The 22,142-nt window shown below is 36.9% G+C and overlaps 2 long non-coding RNA genes across 2 annotated transcripts in view; both read left to right on the forward strand.

The window, feature by feature from the left end:
* LOC129532410 (uncharacterized) overlaps positions 1-22,142 on the forward strand; it is a 303,649-nt gene that overhangs the window by 209,104 nt on the left and 72,403 nt on the right. The gene's annotated exons all lie outside the window — the stretch shown is intronic.
* LOC129532413 (uncharacterized) lies at positions 1,461-3,697 on the forward strand. The gene is made up of 2 exons (XR_008678151.2): positions 1,461-1,598; positions 3,571-3,697. It is a non-coding gene; the product is annotated as an uncharacterized lncRNA (long non-coding RNA).

Below are 22,142 nucleotides of genomic sequence, written 5' to 3' on the forward strand. Positions count from 1 at the left end.
TCTTATTGCAATTATATAGAATGAATTATAAAACATTTAGAGACAGGATGTGCTTTCTGAAAATGTTTTCTTAAAGAAGGGGTGTAATTAAATTCTGATGACTACACCTATATGCCTAATTTTAACACCTAACAAAATTTTTGACCAAATTGCTTAACAGTTGATTTGTAAACCCCAGGGTCACAGAAATATCAGAGGCCTAATTCACGTCAACTTAGTCTTATTTATTTCTCCATTCAAACCTTAAGTGGGTGGTACCATACAGACTTCTCAGGCCAGAATTTACTTTAAGGTGACAGGGAATTGCTTCATGTGTATATCGTCACTTCATTTTTAGCCCTGGGACTCTTCCTATACAGTGGCCACTTGAAATGGCAAGAGTGCCTCAAAAAGATAGAGAAGTGATCGTTCAGGGGCCTTCCTCAGTAATGAAACAAATAAGAGCTGATTGGAAAGCAAATAGCTGTTGGAGGTATTCTGTGGGCTTCACCGAAGATCCCTGCTGAAACAACCCTCTCATAGTGAGGATCGCAATAATTATCCCTTGTACAGGCTTTTTCTTCTTCCTCATCTCATGTTCTCTCTTCCCCAACTCCTATTTTTTGGAATAATCTAATAAACTAATTTAACATAAGACCTTGTTTCAAACTGTGCATTCAGAGAACATAAGCTAAGGGACTATTGTGGAGGCTAAAGCAACTCTATCTTTGATGCCAACCTGCTATGTTGACTTATGATTAACTCCAGTTCAGGAAATGCTTCTAAGATTTTCACTTTCACTAACTTACTGCAAATGCTGCCTTAGGTCAAAACAATCTTGATATTATTATAAATACTCACTTGCCATAAGCCCTACCTTAGGCAATTTCTCTATAGTATGTAAATCCTGGGTCCAGGGGATAATGGCTGGGGATCTACCATCTCATCTCACCACAAGACATGACTTCTGTTGCTAAGTCTCTTGAATGCTTCTTTCTGAGAAACTGGATTTTTGACCCTCTTTCTTCGCCTCAGAATTTTTGGCCTTTGGGGGTAAGTTTGCGTAGACTTGCTTACCACAGAATAATCATTAACAGGAGTAACTCTAGAAAGCTGACCCTGAGGATTCTAAAACTGTTTACTCACTGATTAAAAAGTAATAAAGATTCCCCTACCAGTACGGAGTGAAATTGTGATAACTCCTGGCACAACCATTAAGACCCTCATCTATAGTGGATTGGAACAAAGCACAGGTAAAAGGATATCTTTGGATTGTGCTTTTGAACAATTTTGTGTTTGCCTTACTTTACCGTTTTGATAACTTTGTTAACTATTGCTAATTTCTTAACTTCTCTTATTTTAGAACTTATAAAAAAGAAGAAATGCACATTCAGTTTAATGAGGTGTTAATTCAAGGAATGCTGTGAGAGTCAGAAGTTCTAAATGCCAGTGTTTAAAAAGATCCATGTCACAATGATCTTGGGTAGGCTGGGACACACCAGCTCACTGATGGACCTGAAAATGGATTGCTGTGGGACTACAACCCTACTCAGGATATTCTGAGTTATAAGTGGTATACTTGGTTGTTTTGTCTTACGTACAGGGAGGAGTCACCTGAGGTAAAAAAAATATATGTATAAATGCCTTGGAAGGGACAAATGACTCAATGTTTGGTCAGGGTTCTTGGAAGGTTTGACAAAATGAGATCAGAGAATAGGAATATGGATGGATTTACAGGAGCGGGCAAAATATGTCTATTTTTTGTGTTTTATATTAATGCCCAGCAAACATTACTCACTATACAGGAAGCACTTAACAATAAGCCAGGTAGACTAGTGTATCTTTACTTGAAGGGATCATTACTTCTCATACTTCCTGTTACTTGTATGATGATTCCTTAAAAAGAATCTAAATTGTAAAAGGGATAAAATCTGTACATTCGTTCAAGAGCTTGAGCTCCCCTTAACCAAAGCTAACTTCACTACTGATAATGCTGAATGTACAAACAGTCGTCAGCACAGAACAATGGATATGGTACTTGCTTTTGATATAAATAAATAAATAAATACAAAGTATATAATGATATGGTAGGTGGAGTCCAATATTACAAAGCAAAATTAATCAGTATGACAGAGAGGTGGATGTCTTTTTAAAAAGGATGAACAGAATTTTTGAATAAGAGGAGACTGGAGCAGAGACCTAAAAGAAAAGAAGGAACAAGGGATATGGATATTTGGAGAAAGGATATTTCAGGAAGGTTGAAATTTAAGTTCAAAGTCTCTGGGGCGGAAGTAGGCCTTGTGTGATGAAATAACAGCCAGTATGCCAGTGTAGCTCATGTAACTGAAAAAGAGAATATAACTATATGAATTCCACAGTACATTTGGAGGGATGATTATAAGACTGCAAAAGTCTAAGTTCATGGATATTATTATGAGTGAAGTGAGAAGCCATTGGAGAATTTGAGAAGAGGAGCCATATGACCTAAATGATAACTTAAGAGAATCTCTCTGTGAGGTGCATTTTGCCCATGGAATAATAATAATACCAGATGCAGGAAGTTACTGTAATAGTCTTTTTGTTTTGTTTTGTTTTGCTTTGTTTTGTTTTTTGAGATGGAAGCTCACTCTGTCACCCAGGCTGTAGTGCAGTGGCACGATCTCGGCTCACTGCAAGCTCCAGCTCCCAGGTTCATGCCATTCTCATGCCTCAGCCTCCTGAGTAGCTGGGACTACAGGCGCCCGCCACCATGCCCGGCTAATTTTTTATATTTTTAGTAGAGACAGGGTTTCATCATGTTAGCCCGGATTGTCTCGATCTCCTGACCTCGTGTTCCGCCCACCTCAGCCTCCCAAAGTGCTGGGATTACAGGCGTGAGCCACCACGCCCAGCCTGTAATAGTCTTAGAGAGAGATGATCATGGTTTAGACTAGGTTAGTACAAAGAAAGATGGTGAGGAGAAGTGGCCAAATTCTGGATATACATTTGCATACACACACACACACACACACACACACACACTCTTATGTACACATTTTTAAAGAGATCGACCTAATTAGAAGGGAGATTAGGAAGGATGGGCTCAAAAGTCTATTTTAACTCTCAATTTTTTTGGCCATGGGCCAAAGGGATTAATCAGACAAATATATTTTGTTTCTCTATATAATTAGTAACTGTAGAATTTGGATTATATATATAAATGTACATAAGCATAGTAATAGGTAAAAAAATACATATTTTCAGATTAGACTCAACATTCACTTTTATTCAATCTTTTAATTATATGTAAATATTTGGGTAGGCATGATGTGTGACTTGGATTTTCTTTCACACAGCCCAGAGATTCCTTAAAATTTCACTCACAGCTTTAGGGTTAAGAATATGTGTTCTCTGTAGGTATTTAATGCTTACGCATTTTTATTAACTTTTTTCTTTAGATTGCCAATCTTTTTATATTACTTCACAAAGAATTATGGGAAAGAACAAACTGTTTAAACTTTACAAGTTACTATTTTAGAAATAGAGACAGACTTACTGTGACTTTTGTTAGAGATTGCTTTTATGTCATGATTTCAACTGATGCACTTTCAGAAAACCTGCAACCTGGATATATCACCATGATGTGCGAGATGCCACATCATGAGTCACAGCTGAGATGTAATTCATTTCCACATACACACGTCTTCAACTTTTACAATAAAGTTTATTGAAAAATGTATTTGTTAAAAAGATCAACTTTCCTCAATAATATTTTTCCCTTGATTTTAACATTTATATTCCTTGTCACCGGCTTTCCATTAGTATTTTAAATTGACATTTGAAATGACTTCTGTAAAGATAAGAGTCCAAACAGCAGAGACACTAACCTCCATTCACCTTAGGGAATTCAGGGTGAACTCTTTCATCCCAGGTCTTCTTTTCTTCTCCAGAAATCCACAAATTCCTTACCTCTAAAGACTTCTGCCATCCTAAGCTCTTCCCTGTGTCTTATGCTAGCCTTCCTCTGCGGCTGCCATAAAAATTTTCTATCATATTTCATGGTTTAGCAGATCTAGAATAAAAAAATGAATTCGTAGAGTTGAACTCATCACCATTTTAAAGTTTCACATAAATGCTTCTCCCACCAAAATATAATATGCTTAGTTGACAGAATGGTTGTGTGGTTAAAACGCAGAAGAGGAAGCCAATCTTTGACTATATGTGTATTATCTTTATGGATCCAACTAGCATTTTGCAAGTCACCCACTATCTTTTTTCTCCTTACTAGTTTGAATTGGCTTATATATGTATTCATAATTATTTGGGTTATGCCTTAGATCAACGCTCATATTCATACAGACACAGAGGTTATATGTGTAGGATTGCATGTAACATTGAGGATGAAGATTTAACTTCTCTTAATAAATTAGTCGCTCTGGATACCTATTCGTCAAAGAGTTTTAGATCAGAAAAAAATATAGCATCCAAACTTAATGTTCAATTTACAGATGAGAAAAACAAAGCCCAAGGAGAGGAAGTGACCTATTCCATGGTAGATGGCTAATTATTGAGGGAGCAGTGTCTAGAAGTCATGTCTCTTGTCATTCAATTACACATTTTTTTGATCTATAATACCATAGTTACCAATTGATTAGGGTGTTTGCAAAACTAGCAAACTAATGATGTATTTCCTAAAAATGTTAAATTTACAGGAATAATTCATAGATGAAAATATCTACAATTTCCTATTAGGAAAAATATCCAGCACACAGCCTACAGCACGCTTGTACGTTTTTGAACTGCAAACAAAACTAATCCTCTCGATATTAACCTCAAGTTTAAATTAGTAAGTCATGTGTAATTACAGTTCAGTGTTTAAATAGGATTTACTTGAGGAGGGATTGCTTCAGTTTTACACAGAAGCTGACAGAATGCCTAAAGTCAATATACTCCTCCAGGCTAACATTGCATCTGCTAGGCAAACTTCGTCTTCACTCAAACTTCAGAGGTGAAGAATGTGAATTATTGCCTAGGTGGATAATGATTATTCACTACAACCTATCCTTTTTTAAAAAAAGATGTTTCTCTGCATAAGACATAAATATTAATAAATGCTTTTGTTCAGGAATCAGTGCTATGATCAGAAAAGTATGAAGAATCCCTACTTCTAGAGTTGAGTTAGCCTAAGGGGAGACAGAAATACCTGACCTATATTAGATGACTCTAGCAATCACTGAGGGAGATAACAAATCTCAGGAATCAAATAAGCACCATTTCCTAAGGACGGAAATACTTCTGAGGACAATGGTAAAGCAGAAACATTTGCTTTGGAACTGCCCTAGAAACGACGCATAAAATTAAAGGGGTACTCCAAACAGACATTTTGTGTAAGACAAAAAGATAGGTGAAAGAGTGAGATACGTATATGTTGAAAAGTATTCAGAACTCACACCACAGCAAAGCCTCTCTTGTAGCCATATGAATTTCACACATCCAGCTCTCTTTATTTTTAGTTTAAAGGAGGCACTTATTTCAAAATTTTATGATTGAAAGATAATACAAAGTCCAGAAACAAGGACCTTTAGACTTTATGTGAACACATCATCTTATTCTTCCATAACTGCTGAGGCATTGTCCGTATGTCGCTTTGTGAAACATGTTAGTCTAGTACCTCACTCCTGTATTCTTAGAAGGGCCTAATGTTTGAAATAAATATGCTACTTAATTTCTGCATAACTCATATAAGGTGACCTTAAAATATCAGAAACAATTTTATTCTAAGCTACTGTATTATACTCCTTTTAAATTGGGGTGTGGAGGGGACAGACATTAACATATGTCATAAAATAATTGAATAATCCACTCTGTTGAGCATATTTCAAGTATATTTGCATTCACTCTATTTCCTTGACAAATTGCCAGTCTGAAAACTTTAATATACAAAATTATTAAAATTATTAAACTATGTCTTAAATGTCCTCAAACTATGTAGCAAACATATCCAACATGTGTATGATGACCTAAATGGAAAATATGGACCATAATTATAATGTAGCAATTTATGAGTAAGGATGATGCGCTGGCTTAGGACATGCATTAGATCTCTCTACCTCTAAATCCTCACCCTGTTTTTCCTCATGTGTTAGATATAAGTCTTCAGTGTGAGGTCACTCAGACTCGAATATTATATGAATGAGGTTTTTAGCTGTGATGAAACTATTGAAAACATTCTAAGTTTTTTATTCAAATACTTTAGATTGTCTCTTAAAGTTTTATTTTTATTGGAAAAAACTTTAAAAAATAACATACAAGTTGTTAGAATTGTTTATGTTAGCAATGCTAGACCTACAGTAAGGTGCATTAAATGCTAATTAAAATGAATAAAACTCTAGGGTAACACTTATTTCTTAGAAAAGTATCTCCAGTGCCCTGAAAACATTAATTAGTAAGGAGCTAGATTATTGATGGGGAGAGTTCTTCAAAGATAACTGGGCAGTTACGTCCTTGGGACTAGAAAAGAGAAGATTCCGTGGCTGTAGTCATTGGCTAGTCACTAAGGGAGCAAAAACAAAAACATCAAGAAAGTAAAAACAAAGATTCAATAGTATTAATAAGAAACATTCATCTGGCTCAAGCTGTTCTGTTAAGTAGTAATTTTAGCTTAGTCTCAAATGTCTCCCAAAGAAGTCTGAGATTTTTCAAAACACATGCCCATTGGATGGCTTCTACTGACATCCAGGTGGCATGCTTACCACTTAAACCCCTTCCCCATATATCTCTTTTAGGTTCAGTTAATCTCTTCTTCTGGGCAATTTGTGAGCACCTGCCAAACTCTGAGATTGACAATGCTTAATGTGGAGGGTGAAGATGTCTACCTTGAGGCATTGTTTCACCTTGCTGCCAAAGCAGCTGGCAATGCCTTCCATCGCTGCAGAGGCTGCTGGCACCAACACCATGACTGCTTTGTGCTCCCCAAGTCCTATGGAGATGTTTGAGCTTTTACTCACTTGTTAATTACAGGTCTTAAAGACTCAGGCATAAACCAATGGGATATCACGGGAAGGGAGCTCTGAATGACTAACTGAATTCCAATTGAGAATAATTCCTCCAATCTTATGCTGGTCTTTGAACCACATTTTTGCAACCAGTTTTTCTTAATAAAAATCATACTTTCCCCAGAAATTCTGTATTTCTGGTTTTGGACTGTTCACAAAGCAATTGTTGGCAACTCAAAACTTCCCAAGGCTTAGCTATATTATACCAGAGCTCTGTTTTCAATCAAAAAGTTTTCTGTATAGAAAAGTCAATAATCCTGTTGTACATGACATTCATTCTAAATAATGCTATTACTTGAAACTCTTTCATAAGGCTGATATTTGCAGGACTCATGGGTTACACTGCAAAATAATCATCTTTTGTCTTCCTCATTGCCTCATTCAATCTGCTCATACAGTAGTTAATCTTTATTCATGGTGATAGCTTGGAAAAATTCCATGTTTTCTTTAGTAATTTTGGGTTAATTCAAAGTTCTAGCGTCAAATTTAAATCATGAACACAGACTTAGCAGTTAAAATACTGGTCTAAGACATTAATTAAATCATGAACTTAAAGTGAAGTCTCCTCCATTCATTGATCTGGGATCTGCACTAGGTAGGCAGCCTGTCCTAGACAAAGAGGTCATGGTGAGCTCCTTCTAATATCCAATAAATGAGCTCTAGCCTTTCTCTTTTTTCAATAAGGCTTGCTAGAGATATATTAATTTTATTAATTTTCAAAGGACTTAGTTTTAGCTTCATGATTTTTGTATATTATTTGTACAAATTATTGATTTCCATTCATATTTTGTTATTTTCTCCCTTATACTTATTTAGTTTAATTTGCTCTTCCTTTCCCAGTATTTTAAGGTAAAATCTTAGGAGTTTATTTTCCATTATGAGCATTTTAACTTAAAACACTTAAAGTTGAAATGTACATGTTTTTATAAACACTGTGTGTGTATACATCTCACAAGTTTTGCTACACTGTTTTCATTATCGTTCAATTTTTACTTATTTTCTAATATGCCTTGTTCTTTTTCATTGTTCTAAAATTTATTTAGAATTGTTTAGCTTTATGCTCACATATTTGGGACACTAGGTACCTTTTCACACTGACTTCTAATTTGTTTATTATTTATTTTTTAATTTCGTTACTGTTTTTAAAAATTTGTGTGGGTTCACGGTAGGTGCATATGTTTATGAGGTGCATGAGATATTTTGACAGGCATGCAATGTGAAATAAGCACATCATGGAATTTAATTCAGTTGTGCTCAGAGAACATATTCCATATTATTCAAATCCTTGGAGATGTATACCATTTTCGGTTCTCACATATTGTCATCTTATTAACCTTTCATGTATGCTAGAAAAATAAGGAATATTCTGCATTGGTTGGGTATAGTATTGTATAAGTGCCAATTAAGTCAGGTTGGTGGTGAATGTCAGAATTTCTATGTTCTTATCACATTTTGTTTTCTTATCCTAATTATTAGGAGATGCATTTAAATCCTAAATTTTACTTGTATTTCTCCCTTTAGTTTTGTCTATTTTCTGTGGACCTGAAGCTCTGTTACAAATGGGTAGATATTAAGGATGACTATATTTGTTGATTAATTGACTCTCTTATTATTGTGAAATGATTTTCTTTTTCTCTAATAATACTCTTTGTCTTGTAATCTACTTTATCTGACATCTACAAAGAAACATTCTTGTGAATACTGTTTGCATGGATTATTTTTCATATTTTTCATTTTATTCTACCTGCAGCTTTATATTTAAAGTCTTTCCCTTGTAATAATCACTTAGATTGGCCTTGCTTTTTATCTAGCCATACCATCTCTGCTTTTATTTAAAATGTTTAATGTATTTATATTTTATGTTACTATTAAGATGGGTTTGAATCAACAATCTTACCATTTGTCATTTGTTTTCTGTGTTCTTGTTCTATCTTTCCGGCAGTATTCCACATTAATCAAACATTTTTAATATTTCATTTTATTTTATAATATTTTTGCATAAATACTAGCTTTATTTATTTAATGCTTACTCTAGGGATTGTTGTATGTATTTTTATATTCAGTGTATTTTGAAATAATATTATACAACTTCAGTTTTAAAGAACCCTACAAAAGTATGTACCTACTTAAATCCTTCCATTCCTAAGAGCTATTATTGTCATATATTTTACTTTTACATATATGATGAATCACAAATTATGTTATTATTACTATCGAATAGGCCACTTTTTTAAATAGAGAAAAGCTCATATTTTTGCATGTTTTTATCAGGATAAATATGCTGGTGTTTTAAAAACAAAACAGTAAGAAATGGGTGAATGTGGCAATTACAGGTATTAATTTAACACATAAATTTTGAATACTCTTAGAAATATTAATTATATACTAAACAAGCTATGGTTTATTTGTATTTCTGTCTACTACACTTTATCTGCATAACACATGTCTTCTGTTTTAAAGAACAAATTAAATGTAAAAGTAACGTTTACTTTTCCAGGGGATTTGGAAATTTTTTTAATTTTAAATAAGAGAGGGATCCTGGATAACTTAAAACAATATAAAGCAGCATACTTTATATGCATTTGGATTTAATTCTAATTCTAATATTTTGGAGACATAGTTTTATTTCATTAAAGCTTAAATGGAAAAAATCAAGTTACATTATTTCCTCCAGGGAATTAAAATTAGTTTAAAAATAACTGCCTAAATAATTTTATACTTGATATAATGTCTAATCTCATCAGAAGCCCTATTGCTGCTTTTGTCATTAAATACAGTAAATACATTCTAGCACTCTTCTTATGTCCCTTTTTTGTTTTTTAACAGACCTCATCGAAAGCAGAGTCTGGCTTTAAGTTGAATAAGTTAATGAATTTAGTCAATCTATATTAAAGGAAAAATTAGTTAACATCTTTCTTACCACACCCATGACAGTTTGATTTCCATTTGTCTATATTATTTGGAGAATTCAACTCTTCATTATCAATAGGATGATTGACTATCAGGCAGTTAAATTTTGAGAGTTGAGAGCAGACGGAGAGGTAAAGGAGAAGCTGAGTAGAGAATAACTGAGCATTTTATGTGTGTTTATTAAGGAAACAAAAGAATGCTATACTGGATTTATTCATTTTCCAACCATTTGTGTTGAGTTCAGTAGCTCCTAAGTATTTGTTTTCTTTAAATTTTTGTATTTTCCAAATGTCACATTTTTGATGAATGTGAATTGGTTTATAAATAAGTAAAATGCATTGCATGAACTCTCAGTATAAAATAGGAGTAAATACAATGAAATCTTGTCATTGCTCATAAAGCCTTCAAATCCAAGGTTTCATTTGCCAGGAAAAGAGAAACTGAATGTAATTTCTTTTCAACACTGAAATAAAATGCTTGTGTTCTAGGACATTTCAGCTTTGTGTATTGATGGGCAGTGGGGAGGGCTGATATACTATTGCTAAATTGCTAAATGTTATTAGGAAGGTTTCCTAAGCTTAAGGGTATAAAAATGTCAGTCAACAAACCATTCTTGTGGTGAATTATTCAACAGTATTAAACCTGATGTGCCTTCTAGGTTTAATGTTGCATTAACTTCATCTTGCATTAACTTCAAATCCATTACTGAGTTTTGCTTCCAAAAATACCCTCTTTTTGCCAGCATTTATTTGTAAGATTCTTCTGATTGCACTGAGTTTCCTCTGCTGTCTTCCAATAATGACATTGTTTCAGCTGTGAGAACATATTAGGAAATATATGATGCTTGCAGTTTTGCAGAAGTTGATTTCCCCCTGTGGAATAATCTTAATTCTAATTTGACTGTAAAGTCCCCCATAAATTATTTCAATCTCATTTTAGACTGGGACATATTTCATTGATTGGTAATAGCCTTAAATTACTTTTTATTGTGATTGTAACGTTTTCTTGTCAAATAGCAGGAAACAGTAAATTATAGAGTAATTTAACAGGTGGAAATATACACAAGCAAAAATTGTTGGCAACAAAGATAAACCATTAGAACAAATTCTAGTCTGCGCATACCTAATCAGTTCTTCCATGTCTACAGTTTAAGAAAGCAGTTCTGTCTGCCACAAAGTTTAGTTAATATAGAATCCTGAACTCATTTTTAAAATGTAATCTGTATATTTGAAAATCATGGAGCCGTAAAATTAGAATGCAACAAAATATATTTAATGGTATTTATTTGGGGTAAGGTTGCTTACCCCAGAGACTCCATATTGAAAGCCCAGTATTAAACTCTTATGTTAGCCATAAACCAGTAAAGACTCCTTGACCTTAAATGAGCTTTTCTAGTACACACTCAGTCAAAATGATGTCATCGCTTTTAGTGAAAGAGAAGTGGGTTACATACAAGAAATATAATTGCATTGAGAATACTGTAACCATAGAGTCTTCATGGAATTTGTTTGCACATTTCTGATGGAAGTCCTCAGGGATTTCTAGTCGGCTCTAATCAGAAATAAAAAGTTATGAAAATCAGTTTTCTTTCATAAGAAGGCTGAATCCGCAAAACCTTCTAGTTATCTGAGTGGCACTGTTGTCTAATCAAACATGAGTACTCCATTTCTAAACCCAAATCAGATCCACTTTAGTGTCCTTAGAAAATAGCTCAACATTTCCAGAATCCAGTGACATAATTAAAGAAAAACATCACTTTGGAGAATTTCAACAACCCTTAATCATCGACCTGTCTTTTTGGAAATTTTGAAATTATTAAATTTGCCACATTGATTAATGAAATTAGCAATAGTTGGATATTATTAAACCAGATCAGTGAAGAAATGAGAAAATCCAAATGCAATGACATGACAAATATTTTACTTTGGGAAATGTTAAATAATATTAAATAATTGTGTGTATGATAGTATGTAAATTGTATGCTTGACTGCATTTGTGTATCTGTATATCTTTAAAAGTATCTTCAATTAAATATCACATTACATTTTTAATCACTAGAATAGCATACATCAGCATTAAATAAAGCTAAAGAAATGTACTATATGATTTTTTTCAATGAAGTAATGCAATGTGGTGGAAATTATATGGATTTCTGAGCCAAGAGGCTTGGATTCAATTGCTGGTTACAATATATACTTTTTATACAATTTTGTTCATGGAATCTTTTTCTGCATAACTATAAAAAGGATAAGACTTATTTTAAGCTATGGCACTAAGATTAAATATCATATTTACACCTGCCTTAAATCCATTCTGAAACAATAAATAATGACATAAATTGTTTAGCATAGAGTGGATGCTCCATAAGTTGTAACCATATTATTTTACCAAGTCTAAACTGTTACTCACATGTGAGTGGGTTCCATTGCTTGGCAGGTGACGGCTCAATTACTACAACCAAAGAGGTTTAAATAAGAGGATTTTATTATTTATCAAAAGTAAGAAAACCAGGGACAGTTCCCAAAGCAATGCCTCTTCGAACGAAGATGAAAGTGAGGTATTTATTGTGTGGTTCAGCTGAGTTGTTGTACGTAAAGGACAGGTAAAGGCAGCACAGGCACCGTCATGGATCATGCTTCTTCACACATCACATATATAGTAAATGGTGAATAAGCTCCTCCCTGGGGATGGATGTTAGTGTGTAATATGGTTTGGCTCTGTGCCCCACCCAAATCTCGTGTCAAATTGTAATTCCGTGTTGGAGGAGGGGCATAGTGGGAGGTGGTTGGATCATCAGGGCGGATTTTCCCCTTAGTTATGATTGTGGGTGAGTTCTCATGAGATCTGGTTGTTTGAAAGTGTATAGCACTTCTCCCTTCGTTCTCTCTCTCTCTCTCTCTTTCTCTCCCTCTCTTTCCTGTTGCCATGTGAAGAAGTGCTTGCTTCCCCTTTGCCTTCCACCATGATTGTAAGTTTCCTTAGGACTCAACAGCCATGCCTCCTATATAGCCTGTGGAACTGTGAGTCAATTAAACCTCCTTTCTTTATAAACTACCGAGTCTCAGGTAGTTCTTTATATGAATGTGAGAACAGACTAATACAGAAAATGGTAATGCCGAGTGTTCACCAAAGTTTGCCTCCAATTTAGGCATCTCTGGATCCAGCATGTTTTTGTTTGCCAGGGCTGGGCTTCTTCCTGTAACTTTTGGATGCAACAAAACCTCAAGGTCCAACAGTTACTAATGGGTACTTTTTCACACTGTGCATCTGAAAATATGGGGACCCTGGATTGCAAATCTCCCCGAAACATTCCACTCCTGATTCTTGAGGGGTTAGACATGGAGCTCATTCTTCTGTATCTACTTCATGTTGTGTCTTCTAAAGTTAGAGGAGTGAAACTCTCCAGCTGCTGAGTTCGCATAAGTTTTTGGGTTATTTAAAATTGCTTGAAGGGGCAAGTATTGTATTAATAATACAAGCTCAAGATGGAACTGCTAGAGTTTGGAGGACACAAAGTTTACTATCAATTTAAATGTACAGGGACCGAAAAGTAACCTGAAAACAATGGCCACTAGGGGCCCCAGCAGAGAAAGAAACCAGGTGAAGTGAGAGTGCATTCTAAACTTGGTTGGTTGAGCTACACTTTTTGTTGAAGGAACACAGCTATTCTGCTTGTTTAAACATTTCCTTTATATTAACCTCTATTTCCCCAAAGGCATTTACCCAGGTGCAATAGAAGATATTGGTGACTGCATGTATCCCTCCTTGTTCTGTTAGTAAATAGTCTGAGTCCAATCAGTTATTCAATACTACATTAGCTAGTGAATTTAAAGAAAGATGCATATTTCAGAGATTCTCCATCATTTTAGCTTCCAGATTCTCAAGTGTTCAGGTTAAATTTCTTAGGGTGACCTCAGGCAAAATTCCAATAGGAGGCAGCCACAATTAGTGCCATAACCCTTTGTGGTCTATTATAATCGGTGGTCATATTATGAAACGTTATCTAATGGGCCCCAGAAGGCCCACAGTACATTGTCCTAGCTGTATTACATTGTCAACACAGGGGTGAGCCACTGCAAGTAGCAGAGAGGAAAGAACCATAGAGAATTTATAGCTAAGGAGCTTGTGGTGGGGTGAGCCACAGATGAAAACATATCCTGGAGGTGCACACACCCTCGTGGGAGTGATGAAGTTTAACAACCAAGCAATTGGAGGCCACAAGGGGCACAGGTAGTCCCATCACATTAGGGGAATAAGGATCCTCCATAAGTCAGGCTAAGATTTACTTGTCCTGTTGAAGCTCTTCCATCAGCTTTGAGGGTGAGAAATAATAGTTTCCAATATCAAGGAATTTATTTATCTCTTGCCAAAGTTTACATTGATTATGATAACCAGTGTTATCATCTATTATGTCCCCACAGACCTCTGTGAGAAAACACTAATGGCTGGTGTTTAGAGTGCAATGGCTAGTGAGGTTAAAGTTGAAAAGTACATAACAGATTCCTCTCCATAACATATTTGATACTTTCCCCCTTTTCCTGAACTATTTAAATGAACAAGGCCTATTCTCCTGGTGACACGGCCCTTAGGGGTGAATTCCACACAATCTATAGGCCAGGAAGGACCTATTCAGATCACAATGGGCACAGGTGGGATTTGGGATTTTCACTTTGCCACCCTGAGGTTAATGTCTCCCCTCAAAGATAAGTAACAAGCCACCTCATAGGAGTCTGGAGATGCCTATGGCTTATTCAAATTTGGACAGGTTATTCCCACTGGGTATAATATGGGAGAAGTTTACTATGCATTAGCTTCCCAGAGACCACTGGCTGAGAAGCCAATGGTCTAAAGTGGCCAACCAGCATAAGGGAAAGAGAGGGTTCATTCTAAAATATTATATGGAGAGATTCATCACCAACTAAGAATCTCAACAGAATATAAAAGGGCAATAAGCATGAAGATTCCTACAAGGATAAGAAAGATGTCTACTATGTCAAAAGAATGGCAAGGAAACATTTCACTTATCTGAGCTTTTTATTCTGAAAACCAATTTGAGGTCTATGACAGGTTCACAAGTGTGTGCTGCAGAGGTGTTCTCTGGGAGCTCCTGGGCTTTCTTCACTCTGGAGTGATGGATCCAGGGAGTTATTCCCTGGAGTTTAAGGGAATAATTTGTAGTTAGAAGAGTTAGGTAGGGCCCTATCCTTATGGGGCTGAGTTGATCCTGGGGGAACATTCTCTTCCAGGTCTTGAGCTGTACCCAGTCCCCTGGGTTGTATGAGTGAAGTTTTCCATTGGAGGGGACTGTGAGGCTTAGGTTGCCAAAAGGGTTAAGAGCAGCTACCATGAAACCCAAATGAATGATGTGCTTTTGTGTCTCTTTCTATATCCTCGTCTGGGCAAGAAAGGCAGCTAGCTGGTCAGGCCCAGATAAGGCCTTTCACATAACATTTCAAAGCGCTAAGTCCCACTTTGCCTCTAGGTGCTGCTTGTATGTGGGCCAAAGTTATGTATAACAGCTTCAACCAATTTTCTTTGGCTTCCTGACATAACCTGGCTAAAGTACCCTTGAGAATTCTATTAGCCCTTTAAGTCTTCCCTGAGAATTGTGGTCTCCAGGCAGCATACAACTTCCATTGTTTGCCCAAGACATGGGAAGTTTTTGCCACTAAGTTAGAAGTAAATAAGGACCCATTATCCTTCTGGATGTACCTAGGAAGACTGAATGGAGGGATAGTGTTTGTAAGTAAAGCCTTTATGACTTTTCCTGCCTTTTTGGTCCAGCATAGAAAAGCCTCTATCCAAACGGTAAGGATATTAACAAGTACCAAGGACTATTTAAATCCTCCAGGAACCATAGGCCTAAGAGTGAAGTCAACATGCCAGTCTTCCTTGGGCAGTTCCCCCTGAATTGTATCACTTTAGCAAAAGGAGGTATGGGAGGTCTGGTTTGGGCATTGTTTTTCTGACTATATAAATATTAGTCCATCACTTTGCCATTATTTCCTTGGGGTTCTCATTATGAGAAACCATGCATAGCCTGAGGAGTCAGGTGAATGTTTTACAATAGCCCACCTCAGATTTTTGGGCACTCATATCCCACCACTCTTGCTTAGGGCCTACTGCACTGAGAGGGAACTGATGATATCCTCTTGTGTGACCTCCTACAATTCCCCAGGGGACACTTCAGCTTATATTTGTAAAGATGTACTGAAGAAAGCAAGGACATTTGGAGGACCCCCCCTCTTCTTACAACTCTTTTAGTCACAGAATCTGCCAGGTTGTTCCCCATTAGTATTTCAGAGTCCCCATCTCATGACCCCAGCAATGGACTACAGTAATCTGTCTAGGCATTTCCATCACCTGCAGCATTGCCAATATTTCTATTGCATATTTGATTTCTAGATTAGTGGCATTGAGAAGTCCCCTTGTCTTCCAGAATGCACCGTAGGCATGGACCACAAAGAAAGTGTATTTTGTTTCTATGTGAACAAGTCAAGGACTTGTCCTTTCCCAGTGCTAGGGCTGTGGTTAAGACTATTATCTCAGCCTGTTGGGCCAAAGTCCCTTCAGGGAGGCCCTTAGGCTTGGTAGTTTCTTGTAGGGACACAACTGTGCATTCTGCCCTTCTTTGGCATCCTTCCTTGAACTGACTGCCATCTACAAGCCATATGTCTTCCGAACTAGGAAGAGGGTTGCTCTGCAAATCTTTTCTACTGATATATATTTCCTCTATGGTGGTGGAGCAGTCATGGATTAGGGTATCCTTGGTAATGGGCATTAGGTTAACAGGGTTTAGGATTTGGCATATATGCAGCAGAAGTTGGGGGTGTACACCAGCAGGGCCCAATACTGCAGCATTCTGCTTCTTGTTAACCAGTGATGCCCCCTTGGCTTCCAATACACTTACTTGTCACTTGGTGGGAGACCTGAATTGTCAAATCTTGGCCCATTGTGAACTCTCAGCTTCCTGGGTAAGTGTACAAGTGGCAGCCACTGCCATAGTACAGGGGGATCACCCTCTTGCAATACCATCAAGTAGGTCACTAAGGACTTGCTTTATGAATCTGGGTGCTCCTGTATTGGGTGCATATATATTTAGGATAGTTAGCTCTTCTTGTTGAATTGATCCCTTGACCATTATGTAATGGCCTTCTTTGTCTCTTTTGATCTTTGTTGGTTTAAAGTCTGTTTTATCAGAGACTAGGATTGCAACCCATGCCTTTTTCAGTTTTCCATTTGCTTGGTAGATCTTCCTCCATCCCTTTATTTTGAGGCTATGTGTGTCTCTGCACGTGAGATGGGTTTCCTGAATACAGCACACTGATGGGTCTTGACTCTTTATCCAATTTGCCAGTCTGTGTCTTTTAATTGGAGCATTTAGCCCATTTACATTTAAGGTTAATATTGTTATGTGTGAATTTGATCCTGTCATTATGATGTTAGCTGGTTATTTTGCTCATTAGTTGATGCAGTTTCTTCCTAACCTTGATGGTCTTTACAATTTGGCTTGTTTTTGCAGTGGCTGGTACCGGTTGTTCCTTTCCATGTTTAGTGCTTCCTACAGGAGCTCTTTTAGGGCAGGCCTGGTGGTGACAAAATCTCTCAGCATCTGCTTGTCTGTAAAGTATTTTATTTCTCCTTCACTTATGAAGCTTAGTTTGACTGGATATGAAATTCTGGGTTGAAAATTCTTTTCTTTAAGAATGTTGAATATTGGCCCCCACTCTGTTCTGGCTTGTAGAGTTTCTGCCGAGAGATCAGCTGTTAGTCTGATGGGCTTCCCTTTGTGGGTAACCCGACCTTTCTCTCTGGCTGCCCTTAACATTTTTTCCTTCATTTCAACTTTGGTGAATCTGACAATTATGTGTCTTGGAGTTGCTCTTCTGGAGGAGTATCTTTGTGGCGTTCTCTGTATTTCCTGAATTTGAATGTTGGCCTGCCTTGCTAGATTGGGGAATTTCTCCTGGATAATATCCTGCAGAGTGTTTTCCAACTTGGTTCCATTCTCCCTGTCACTTTCAGGTACACCAATCAGACGTAGATTTGGTCTTTTCACATAGTCCCATATTTCTTGGAGGTTTTGTTCCTTTCTTTTTATTCTTTTTTCTCTAAACTTCTCTTATCACTTCATTTCATTCATTTTGTCTTCCATCGCTGATACCTTTTCTTCCAGTTGATCGCATCAGCTACTGAGGCTTGTGCATTTGTCACGTAGTTCTTGTGACGTGGTTTTCAGCTCCATCCGGTCCTTTAAGGACTTCTCTGCATTGGTTATTCTAGTTAGCCATTCCTCTAATGTGGAGCCAAGATGGCCAAATAGGAACAGCTGCAGTCTACAGCTCCCAGGATGAGTGATGCAGAAGATGGGTGATTTCTGCATTTCCAACTGAGTTACCGGGTTCATCTCACTGGGGAGTGCCAGATAGTGGGTGCAGCGCACTGTGCATGAGCCAAAGCAGGGTGAGGCATCGCCTCACTGAGGAAGTGCAACGGGTCAGGGAATTCCCTTTCCTAATCAAAGAAAGGGGTGACAGACGGCACCTGGAAAATCGGGTCAGTCCCACCCTAATACTGTGCTTTTCCAATGGGCTTAACAAACGGCACACCAGGAGATTATATCCCACACATGGCTCGGAGGTTCCTATGCCCATGGAGCCTCGCTCATTGCTAGCACAGCAGTCTGAGATCAAACTGCAAGGCAGCAGCAAAGCTGGGGGAGGGGCGCCCACCATTGCCAAGGCTTGAGTAGGTAAACAAAGTGGCGGGAAGCTCAAACTTGGTGGAGCCCACCACAGCTCAAGGAGGCCTGCCTACCTCTGTAGGCTGCACCTCTAGGGGCAGGGCACAGACAAACAAAAGGCAGCAGTAACATCTGCAGACTTAAATTTCCCTGTGTGACAGCTTTGAAGAGAGCAGTGGTTCTCCCAGCATGCGGCTTGAGATCTGAGAACTGGCAGGCTGCCTCCTCAAGTGGGTCCCTGACCCCCAAGTAGCCTAACTGGGAGGCACCCCCCAGTAGGGGCAGATTGACACCTCACATGGCCGGGTACTCCTCTGAGACAAAACTTCCGGAGGAACGATCAGGCAGCAGCATTTGCAGTTCAACAATAACTTACTCTTCTTTTTTCTACTTTCCTAAAAGGAAACACAGGTTACTGATTTTAGATCTCTCTTCTTTCTCTATAAATGCATTCAATAGTATAAATTTCTCTCTAAGCACTGCTTTTGCTGCACACCACAGATTTGTTATGTTGTGTTTTCATTTTCCTTTAATAAAAAAATACACTTTTAGTTTCTCTTGAAATTTTCTTTTCTCTCTTTTTTTTTATTGGAGTCTCACTCTGTTGCCCAGACTGGAGTGCAGTGGTGTGATCTCGGCTCACTCCAACCTCTGCCTCCCGGGTTCAAACGATTCCCCTGCCTCAACCTCCTGAGTAGCTGGGACTACAGACACGTGCTACCACACACGGCTAATATTTTGTATTTTAGTAGGGACGGGACTAAAGTTTCTCAGGATATGCAAATTTCTGAATTCACTACACCACTATGGAATTTATTTCTATGTTTCTATGTGGGCAATAGGCTTTCCTATAATAGTTTAGGCCACAACACCCACAGAACACAGATGTGTGCCTTTCTCAAAGTGAATGAGCTTAACCTGAAATGGCTTATGATTCATTCTGTTAATATCTGTGCAATTAGAGGAAGCAAAGCTACTTTTGGTTTTCCAGACTTAGCAGTAAAACTTATACTTTCAAAACCCTTTCAATTTGGGAGCATATTAACCACTACATTTCTTTCAAGCCTGACTGAATCTCAACATCTACTTAATCCGTAAGTTGTATTTCCTCATTGAGAGCCTCTTCTTTCTGCTTTAGCACTTCTACTGCCCTGCAAATACTGATTATTTCTCAGAGTCCCATGATGACATGACATTAATATGTTTGTTGTTTTAAAATAATCTCAAATCATAGAAGAATTTTAGGTTCTGAAGTTTGTAGCAAAATTCAAAATGTCTTTTATAATGTATTTTCTCGTTGTCGCTTTCATTTTTTGCTTTCAACACTATTTGGCACACTTTAATGATTTAATTCTGGTTGAGACTAGATTTGATTCTCTGATTTGACTCAGAATAAAATTCCTAACCCTATGAACTATCAATGCTCTATGTTCTAGGGCATTGATAGAATATATCAATGCTCTAGATACTGATGGGAAGGCTTCATAATCATGGCAGAATAGACTGATAGAATGTATCAATGCTGTAGATACTGATGGGAGGCTTCATAATCATGGCAGAATAGACTGATAGAATATATCAGTGCTCTAGATACTGATGGGGAGCCTTCATATTCATAGCAGAATATACTGATAGAGTATATCAATGCTCTAGATACTGATGGGGAGGCTTCATAATCATGGCAGAATAGACTGATAGAATATATCAATGCTCTAGATACTGATGGGAGGCTTCATAATCATGGCAGAATAGACTGATAGAATATATCAGTGCTCTAGATACTGATGGGGAGCCTTCATATTCATAGCAGAATATACTGATAGAGTATATCAATGCTCTAGATACTGATGGGGAGGCTTCATAATCATGGCAGAATAAACTGATAGAATATATCAATGCTCTAGATACTGATGGGGAGGCTTCATATTCATAGCAGAATTTGCTGATAGAATATATCAATGCTCTAGATACTGATGGGGAGGCTTCATAATCATGGCAGAATAGACTGATAGAATATATCAGTGCTCTAGGTACTGATGGGGAGGCCTCATAATCATGGCAGAATAGACTGATAGAATATATCAATGCTCTGGACAATAGTAAATATCTATCGCAGGTTCAACAAATAAAAGCAGAGAGAAATTCAATCTGTAGCCCCAGATACAAGTTTTAACATTAACTTTTAAATTTGACTTTTTTTGTCGTGGAAAATTAATGTGCAAAAATAAAGAAGCCAGAGCTATCAAGAGAACTATCAAAGGTAAATCTCCTGAGCAGAAAAATACTGGGTTAAATATATTTGCCCAAATATATGCCTTTGAATAATGGCAACAAATATAAAAATGTTGCATGGCTCAAGAATAATCTATAAACTTACCTTCCTTTTCTAATAATATACACCGAGAAGAAGCTATAAAAATAGTTACATATAGGGTATTGGATAAATAACACTAATAATCTGAATATTTAAAATCCCTCATTTATTCAAACATTTGTGAATTACAGAAATTCCTTTTTTATATCATTTACAAATAAACTTTGAGTAAATGTCTCATATGACAAAGATTTCACTTAATATCTCTGGAAACAGCCCCTATCTTTGTTGAACAGTTGTAACTATTATAATTTTACCAAATATTATGAGATAATAACCCTTTTCTTATAATTTTTAATCATTGATTCTATTCCTACATCCCTGAAAAACATGAAAGGAGTTGGCTCCGATTTTACATGGTTATTTTAAAAATATTTTGATAACTTTGATGTCTTTACATTTTCTTTGTCCTTCTAAATAAATTAGATTTCTTCAACCATCCATATATGTAGCACAGACTGTAGCTAACCAAATGAGTCTCTCTGGCTCTTAAGTACTCTTTTTTGTCAAATTTCATCTTAAAATGTGGTCTCAAAAATTGAATCAATATTTTATAAATTGCCTGATTAATTTGATATTCATGGTAAGGCAAAGGTAATTGGATTAACAATTAATACCTTATGTGGATTTGCAATATAATTCTACTGCAAAATTGACTTCAAGATAGTATGTGTTAATTGTTCAAGAATCTTACACTTAGGCCTGGTGTGGTGGCTCAAGTTTGCAATCCCAACACTTTGGGAGGCTGAGGGAGGGGGATCTCTTGACCCCAGGAGTTTGAGACCAGCCTGAGTAACATATTGAGACCCCATATATACAAAAAAATTAAAAAATTATTAGCTATGTGGTGCATGCCTGTGGTCCCAGCTACTCTGGAGGCTGAGGTGGGAGGATTGCTTGAGCTTGGGAGGTTGAGGCTGCAGTGAGCCATGATTGCACCACTGCACTCCAGCCTGGGCACTAGAGTGAGACTCTGTCTCAATAAAAGAAAATAATATTAAACATATTCTTAAATTCTCCTTATAAGCTTATAGGGAAGAGATTTCTGATTATACAAATACTTTAAGAAATATTTTGTTTTGGTTCTGTAGGTGGAACCAGT

This window comes from Gorilla gorilla, chromosome 2 (assembly GCF_029281585.2).
Source record: "Gorilla gorilla gorilla isolate KB3781 chromosome 2, NHGRI_mGorGor1-v2.1_pri, whole genome shotgun sequence".
Lineage (NCBI taxonomy): Eukaryota > Metazoa > Chordata > Mammalia > Primates > Hominidae > Gorilla > Gorilla gorilla.